Genomic DNA, 10,045 nt, shown 5'->3' with positions numbered 1-10,045 from the left:
GCTGATGAATGTATAGAATAAGCGTGCGTATTGACACGTGAACAGCAAACTCACGATACCGGCCCAGATAGAATATCTATCGATTTTATTTTCATTGGTTCATAACAACTTATAATATAAAATAACCGATAAAAAAAAAAACAAAATACATAATAATAACTTGAGGATAATGAGATGCGATAACGAGGAAAACGAACGTCGATTGATTTTTAAAAAACAGAGTCGCTCGTAAATAACCCGAGTGTAAGACAATATATGCAAATCGGCTGGTATTCAATTATGCCCGTGAAGAAATACAATGTTATATATATGTATATGTATAAATATATATATGAGGTGTATAGAGACCGGTGGCGTGGATTCTTATGAGGATGAGATATTACGAGATGGTCATCTTTTAGATTTACCGGATGACCGTCGGTTGGTAATAAAATTTAGTGTGGAGATTGGATCCATGCATATATTAAGTGCTCATGATCGACGAAATGACCTGGCATGTGCTATGTACATTATAATGTTTAATAAACATTATTGCAAGTGCTAACTTGTTTCAATAACGAGCCAATATGCAGTAAACAATTTGCCGGACAATTTACTCGGAGGACGATGGGCTGTAAGATGGACGTCTTTAATAAAACGACCGATGGTTTACACTGGAAATAATTTATTATTTTTTACAATAACCTTTAAATGGTACAAAATAACAGTAAGAGTGCAGGCTGGGTATCGAGCGAGAGTGTGTGTGTGTGTGTGTGTGTGTTGAAAGAGACTGGATCCTCATCTAGGAAGACGATCGCAGATGATATCAGGTTATAAACGCGGCTGTATAAGTTATACTGGTTGTTTACTAAAAAAAGGCATAATGGCCCGAAATATTTATCATTGGGCAGCGTAATTTTAGGTGTAGTGCGTTTAGTAAACGAACAAGAGGGAAAACAAACACGGCGGCAGTGGCGACGGGAATGAAAGAAATCAAAACTCGAGATGTATAAAAAGAGAAAGAGAAAAACAGAGAGTCAATGCAGCGGCAAAAGTAGGAGCTCGAGACCCTGAAAGGAGCAGAAGCAGCAGGATCCACCGAGTTAGAGAAGTAGCAACCGCTATGGGACGAGGGAGGAAAGAAAGAGCGAAACTGCCGTAGAGGCGGAAAGACCTCAAGTCAAAGGATACCGACTCGCCGAGTTAGAGGGTGATGAGGGTGGCCATAGGGGGAGGGAGTCTCCTGCGAGAAGGCCCAGCAAACCCCAATAATAGCACCAGAATTTATATACCTGGACGAAGAAACGCAGTGGAATGGACCCGGGACTCTGGACTCTCTTTTCGGTCATGTTTTTCAGGTATGGCTTTTTAACGGTAGGGGGAATGTCGGGCGCCTGTGGTTGCTTGCTTGCTCGCTTCCTTCCTCCCTCAGCTCTTTTTCTAACAGACTACAGCCTGCAGTCTGCAGCCGGTCCATTGATTCACAAACGAGACCAAACTAACTCTGCTTTTCCTTGTTATGTGACTTTTAGGGACTTTAGGTCACAACCTCGCCAGCACAATGAAATACAACATAAAACATTAGACATCCTGGTTAAAGTCACCAGTCGTCTTTGTTAGTCAATCGTTTGGCTGGTAGTGTTGACGCAAAATAGCCCACCCGTCTCTCTCAGGATCTACGAAGATGCTGATTTACGGAGTTTTGTTTTAGAGAATAACGCAGCGAAGACTCGAAAAAACATTTATTGTGTACTGGCTAGTACCCGTGTAGTGTCGTCGCGTTTTCTGTTGGGCGTAAGTCAAACATAAGCATTATCTGTAAGAGCAGCCTGAGAAAGGAGAATATATAATAATGTGAGCTGGCTATCATCCATCACCGAGGAATCAAACCCATGGTCATCCAATTGCTAAGTATAACCGACAGCACACAGAGGACTGGCTGGACTGGCCACGTCGTTCTCCTCCTCATCGGCGGCAACCGTCTGTTCTTGTGGATATAAAAGACTGCGGCCAAATATTGTGAAAGGTCTAGACAAGCTTTGAAATATATACGAAATAGATTTTTGGCGTTGCATACCACCCATTATAGACACCAACGAGTTTTAAAAAATCCTGAGAGTGAGTGTGTGTGCTTGCTTGTCCAAGTATTGAGAAAGCAGATAGAAGATGCTGCTGAAGGCTACTAAAGACAGAAACGCTGTGTTGAGAATGTACGGTGGACAAAGATCTTGTTTGGGATATCGCGGAGTTACTTGCCACACGAAAAGTGCCTGATACAATCCCTTCTCTGTAAAAATACTCTCACGCATGAGGATGTGTGTGCGATGCGGGAGCATGTCTGTGTATGTGAATGTGCGTGTGTGTGTGTGTGTCAGAGAGAAAGAGAGACTATGGCTCAAACGAGAATTCGAGTAGGCTCTTTAACAACTGGCGGCTCTTTGAACTCCGGTGCCTCTCTCCGCGGCACGAGGAGCCATTTACATTTTACACGCGAAAATACAGTTTATGGCCCGGGCCAATCATCGCGCGAACCTCATTCCGCGGTCTCACACACGCTTACTCATCGTTCCGAGTTGTTCTTCTTATATACCTATAGTTGCTTTTTTCTTGTGCTTTTTTTTTTTTTTTTTTTTTTTTTTTTTGTTATTTCTTCTTGTATCCATTTCTCTTTTTTTCCCATCCAGCCATCTCGCTCGTGTGAGAATACACGCGAGGTTCGCGTAACACACTCGACACGTCTATTCTCACACACGTCATGTAAATTCCTTGATGCTTATTAATCCAATCTCAATAGCCAGTATTTTAAATGAAAAATGGTGAGGTCGTGATAAGTTAACACGTGGTAAAAAAAGGACTGACTTAAGAATAAGTAGAATAAGCAGATGAAGAAGAAAAGGAATGCGAGTGTAAAGAGCAAGTGGTGGAAGAGAGCGTATAAAAGAAACAGTGAACGTGTGCGCAAAAGTACAACAAGTTTGAGAGATGAAAGCAAGGAGTTGAGCCAGCTGAAGCAGGAGCACCAGCAGCCACAGAGGCTGAGTAGAGGCAGTTGGTGTATATGCAGTAGGAACAGGCCTCGAGAGCCCCAAGAGGACCACACAGGATGCGGCACGCGCGCGCTCTACCGGGTGGCCCAGCACATGTCCCGGTCGGGAATACTCGGGGATTTACGCTGCTGATCGGGGAACTTCGGTTCGTCCCGGTGGTCGAAGATCGCCGAGGCCACACAGATCGCGCACGCGCGAACGCTTCCTGGGTGGCATTCACTCGCCGGACGGGCTGCCGGCAGGATCTCTAAACACTCGTGGTAGCTGGTTTGCTCGCGAGCCACTCTACAACCTGTTAGTGTCGAGCATCCACATATTATGCCCCTCCACTGGTTCCCTTCGAGCAGACCCAAGAGGCCCATTCTGTATACGTGTCGGTGTGTGAGTGTGCGTGCGTGCGTACCTGTGTCAAGACTTGTTGTGCGAAAGAACCCAAATATATATGAGAAAATGAAAGATAAAAAGAGATGATAAATAACTACTACGCTTGGATGGCTGGATCCTCTCACTGAGAGATCCGTCGCCTCGACACTAACTCGTACCCACGGGCCCCTACGGCATCACGAGCTTCTAATAAGATTCCAATTTGTCAATTAAAGGGAGGACGGGCCCCACACACCCCATTCTCAACTCGTCTCTTTTATCACTTTCTCGGGCCGATCCTCTAATATGCTTATCCACTTTTCCACAGTGACGCTCAGCTTATCGTCCTACACACTCGCGCCGAGATACGACATGATGAGACAGGAATATACCTTTCATTTATTTTTTAAATCTGTCGGCACGAGTGGCACGTATCATACTTTTGTTTTGTTCCCTGCGTTATTCACCATCCCGGATCGAATTTCCGGTATTTCACGGTTGTAAAATTTCCTGGTCCTCATTATCTTTCTTCTTTTTTATTCATTTATGGATAATTTACTTTTATTTATTTTCCTTCTCATACAGTTGCTGTTATTTTCCACTAACTTATTATTTTTCCTCATCGTCTTTAGTCGGCAGACTTATCGTCATAATCGTTTCTCTTGATTTTGCGGTTATTTTTTAAAATTTAGCTCATTTAACCCGCGGAGTTTATAATGCACATCCATAACACGCATCTCATTCAGATACACGCGTACACCATATCAGCATCTTCATACATACATATGTAACAACTCTCAGCGATGCCGTCATACAAGAAAGTTAATTGTCGAGTATAAAACCTTAGAAAGGGCCAACCACATTTTATTGCATGTCATACGCAACATCGTTACATACTTGCCTCAAGTAATGAGCTCTTACAGATGCTCCGGCCTTTTTTTTATCCAACTATCCCTTTGTCTCGTCCCCAGAAGATCATAACCTCCGTCCTCGCCAGCAGACAGGGACCTGAGGGCGCGGGAAATTCAAACTGTCGGACCCGGAGCCACAGCCCGAATCCATATTTAAAGGAAAAATAGGGCGAGGTGATTATTGGATCGGCTCGTAGGTTGTAAAGCATCGGCAGGCATAATCTTTTCTTAGCGAACGCTTACGTCGTAGCTCGTTTCTCCTCGTTTTTTGTTTACTCACCAAGCGAACTGGTTTTGCGGTTATATTCCTCCACACAACACAACATTCGACATTCTCTCTTTCTTCCTTTATCATCCAGCGAGCGAAACTACGCTAACTCATTTCATCCCGTCCAGCTCGTGTAGTATCTCCAGCCTCGTCCAACTCATCTGTCTCTTGACCGTCCGTCGCAGGTTTTGCTCGGCACATAGACCAGTGACCAGAGCGAGCTATCGGAGCAGCCTCACTATGGGAATGGAAACTACAAGACTCAACACCGAGTTGTAACCAAACCCAGCAAGATATTTTTCGGGTACGCAATACAAATATTACAGCGACACTGAATCTCCTCTTACAACAGCGATATCAGAGTTTAGTATCAATAAATCTTAACATTTGTTCTCCAGCTATTAAAATCCATTACAACTGGTTATTAGCTTATTCATATGTGGATACGCACTGATATTTATTGCTGCTCCGACTGCTCATGTATTTATATTTATATTTATATTCATATTTATATTTATCCATTACTGTTAGTTAACTAAATAATTCGGACACTAAACAAAAATAAACCGCGATCGTTGTACCAAAAGATAAATTATAAATAATCACGGTACCAAAGTGGTAACCATATGAATATGATTTATAGCGTTCGCGCGTGGAGACAAAGGAATGCTCGTCTCTCTTTCTTTCTCAACATTTTTTTTTTCCTTTTTTATTCTCGTTGGATTCGCGGCGTCCACCTTGACTCCCGCGATCCTCTTGGCCCTTTCCCGTGTGTTGGTACCGCGAGACAAGGACACCAAATAAGAAACAGAGTAACTGAATAAGCCTATACCTATACATATATACAAAGAAAAGAAGAAATATATATATATATGTAGAGAGTCCAAGCAAAAGCCCGAGCCAGAGAACTGAGAGCTGAAGGAATAGGCCATTCCACTTATACGCTGCTCAGATTCAATTAACTCTCCACCTTCTTCACTCTCTGTTTCCCATCTCAGATTTACCTCTTCCCAGTCCTCTCTTTTCAGCACATACCATTTATTTGTTGTCTCCAGAGGACAATTCTCGCGGTAATTTATAAAAAATTATAATTTTATATTGTTAAATTTGTATCGGAAAAAAAGGTTATTTATTTTTGTTAATTATGGCGCAGGGAAAAAAAAAAAATAAAAACCGAGAGTAATTTACGGTAAAGTTTGTGTTGAACCAGAGGATCATGAGACGCATTAGTTCAAAGGAGAGGAAAGAGATAATGATAATTCGGGTCTCGATCACGTGAGAAAGCGGCTCTGCGTGCGATAAGAGGGTAAGAATCCTCACGCCTGACGGTTTCGCGCCCAATTCCCTCGGGCTTACTTACTTACTTATGTATTATTTCTGATGTATGTTGCCAGCTTTTGTTACTTTCATTTTTTTTTTTTTTTTTTTTTTTTTATGATAAATAAATAAAACATGGATTTGCAACAGTGTCGGATTAATTGCGAGATTTGTGGGCTGGCACCCAAGTGGTGAATTTAAGTTTCGGATTCGTGAATTTAAATAAAGTCAGAGTGCTCGTATGCAATAACTCGTAACTTAATACGATATGTGTAAATAGCTGGGGATAACTTGAATTTTGGTAGGAGCTAAAATGACGGAATGGTTAATAACTTTGATAGTTTTAAAGAAATTCCGTAAAACATATATCATCAGACACCAGCGGTGAGATTGCGAAGCGAAAGAACGAAGCTCTTGGTCCAGCATGTGAGAGAGTCGAGAGTTGGTAGAGTTCTCCACTCTCATCTGCGGATGATTTCTCTCTCTCACTCTCTTTCTCTTTTCTTCTTTCTCTTTCACTCGACAATAATTCGATCCTTAGCCTTTTGCCTATAATACTATCTCGCTCTTTTGGTTTCCCACGAGAACCACCGCCGCCGCCTTCTGGAATGTCGCTCGCCCCTCTCACCCCCACAGCATCCCGCGTACTTCCCCGCGCTCTCACTCCAATAATTCTTACTCTCTTTCTCTTGTTTTATTTTTAATGTAATCCTTATTCACTTGCACACCATCTTTACCCTATAAGCTCTCACGATTCTCATTCTGCTTCAACTTCTTTTTTAATATCTAACGGGGTGTGCATTTTATTATTAAAGGTGTGCATTTATTATCTTCGTGTTAATTTTTTAAATTCAAAATTTTAATCTACTTTTTTGTTACAGGGTGTGCATATTTTATCTGGGGGTGGCATTTTTTTCAGGTGTGCATTTTTTATTGGAGCCTAGATATTTTTTACAGTACTCATTTGTTGTTACAGGGTGTTCATGTTTATCAGTACACATTTTTTATATGAAAGTGTGCATTTTTTTTGTTATCCGTATTTTTTCCTAGAGAATATGCATTTTTGCTTACAGGGTGTGCATTCTTAACCTCAGTACAGATTTTTAATTTTACTGTCTCTATTTGTTACAGGGTGTGCATATTTTATCTTGGGGTGTGCATTTTTTTTACAGAGCGCATTTTTTCTAATAGGATGTGCATCATTGCTTTCATGGTGTGCATTTTTCATCTCAGTACAGATTTGTAATTTGAGTGCCTTTATTTATAACAGGGTGTGCATAATTTTAAAAAAATTTCAATAAAATAAAAAAGCCGTTTAAAATTATTTTACAACGAAAAAAAAAATACCAGAAACGACTAACTTGAGTATATTTTCATATATTTTTAATATGTGGAATTTAAGTATAAAAAAAAATATTTTCGTAAGACTCTTATACTAGTGATGAACTTAAAAGATTTATGACTCTTCAGGTGGTTATGAATGGGATTCTTTTTTATTAATGGACCCGAAAAATTTAACGTTTAGACACGTTGGGCGCTTATTCACGTTCCGTGACTAATTTCTCTACTAATTGTTTAAGTCACCTCCGTTACAACATTGAGCATTTGTAGTTTCACACTTTTTAAAATAACTCAACAAACTTAAATTAACAACTAGACGACCCAGCAGCAGATTGACTTTAGCTCAATTTTTAAATAAAAATCAACCGCGAAACCGGCAACAGACCAAGTAACCGTGGACTTTATTGCCTCGAATCGAGAGCAGAGCCATCGTGTCGTTCCACCGTCGAATAAATTGCTTCGAGAATCCTCTACCCCGAGTCTTCTCGATCTAATCGCCGTTTAAACGAGTCACGGGAAAATATTGTTGCGACAACCCGCTCCATTGTATATATATTTAGTCCTTTTTTTCATGTCATTCTCAAAGTTTTTTATTTTATTTCTTTCGTTTAGTTGTATCTGCACCCACTTGCTACCATATACTCTCACATTACACGCCGGCTAATAATAATAGTTTATATTTATTGCTACCTGATGCATTACTGCTGTGACTAACTTTATAATAAATATATTACGGTTACAAATAATGTTATGACTAATTTATTCAATAAATTTTTTTCGAAAAAATTTTAATACTGTTTTTAAATTTAAATTTTTTAAGTTATTTATGAGTAGAAAATTTTAAATTATTACCGCTGGTAATTAATATTTAATAAATGTGTTAACAAATAATAATAATAATAATGAAATTTGTTTGCATCACCGTAACATGTTTTCTCCAAGTCCAGACGTAATACGAGACCTGTGGCCATACGAAGCGGTTCTTTGCTTATTAATAATAATAATAATAACAATCTAAATAAAGTAATAATAACCGTGATTGTATACAAGAATATTTATTTTCATGTGCACTTGCACTCAATACACTTAGAGTGCACTTGCTTTTAGAAAGATGTCAATAAGTATTTTACCTTTTTAGTTTTTACAACTAAAATTTGTGACAAATTTCATCATAATTGATTTTTTTTCGATTTTTCAAAAATATTTGAAAAAAGAGGAAACTTATTGATGGTAAGTAAGGCAGAAAATTGTTTTTCATTAGGTCAAATAAGAGATGTCAAATTGATATGAAAAATAACCGACCAATAGTCAAGTTGACGTCAATTTACTGTCACAAGTTAACATCAAATTGATGCAAAAATTAGCATCAATCTGATGTCAAGTTGCAGCAGTCAGTCGACGTCAAATTTTTGGTACAGTTTTAAGCCAACAGTTTTGAAGTATGAAACTGCTATCAAGTTGATCTCAACTAACTGACGTCAATTTTCTGATGTGAAACTCTTGCAATCAGGGAACTAAGTGTACGTTTACTGTCATCTTTGAGCAGTTGGAGTAACTAGTGTGTCTCTTATCAGAGACTGGTTTTTGCTCCACTCTTATCGGCATAGCAGGTTTCAAAATTTTGTTTAGATAAAACCCAAATATTACAGTTTTGTAACTTATCAATAAAATTGAAAAAAAATTGCTGATAATTTCCTCCAAGCAAATTGCATGCTAAGGAACAAATTTGTTTTGAAGAAGAAGGCAAAAAAATTTGAAAAAAAATTCCATCTGGATTTTTTCAAGATTAATGAGACTTCAGCTTTTCTACGGTTCAAGTTGCAAAAAAAAACTTTGGGAATCGTCGTAAAATATTATAGAATGACAATGACTGCTAGTGATTAATCATCGATGTAAGGTCAATTAGGATCGAGCAAACAGAAAAAAAAATAAATTTATTACTTCTATAATTCAAAAAATTTATTTTGGAAGATGAAAAAAAATGAATATTTCCGAGAATACCGAAATTAGTACTTTTCAAGTCTGATAAATTATATCGTTACACTAAACGATAATCAATAACGATAAGGTACACAACCACCTGTCTGTTTAAACAAAAGACACTAAAGAGCTTGCATGTCATACAACAGCAACAAGTTATAGATTTTGTAAACTATATAGATAAGTATCACTCTGTTATCAACTCTACTGTCTACATCACCCAGTCGATCACCAAAACAAATTGACCACCCAAGTTAAATAAAAAATTCTTACACTCAAAAATTGAATTTTCAAATAACCCGCCTTTTTTTAAATTATCCAGATTTAAAAAAAGTCAATTAATTATCCCTGTAAAAAAAAGTTTCAACCCGCTCTGATTTCCATGACTGTCTAAGTACGAAAAAAAATATTTTTCGAAAGAATTTGGTGTAGATAACCTTCGACAGCTCGTCAATTTATCATGACATTGATTTTTCTTCGCAACTCTACACAAAAATGAATAATTTACATAAAACCTTGTGGTCAATCTAGTAATTAGAGTTCACGGTTCTATCAAGGTTCAATTCATCAATCATTACCCATTACTTTTTATTATTATCCACCCATACACCACTAATTACAATTTGAAATTTAAAAAAAAATTTTATCAACACAAATATGTATAATTATTAAAATAAACATCAAAAATCTACACCGTTGATAAAAATATTTACCGTGATTTAAATACCAGCAGATCTGTCTAGTTTACCTATAACGCGGGTGTAATATATATATTTATATATATAGATAGGTATATATTTAACAAGGAGGGGAGAATATTATACCGCCGCTGTATGATA

The sequence above is a fragment of the Microplitis demolitor genome, chromosome 5 (genome assembly GCF_026212275.2).
Source record: "Microplitis demolitor isolate Queensland-Clemson2020A chromosome 5, iyMicDemo2.1a, whole genome shotgun sequence".
NCBI lineage: Eukaryota > Metazoa > Arthropoda > Insecta > Hymenoptera > Braconidae > Microplitis > Microplitis demolitor.
The sequence above is the reverse complement of the archived record's forward strand: the minus strand, read 5'-3'. Positions refer to the sequence as shown.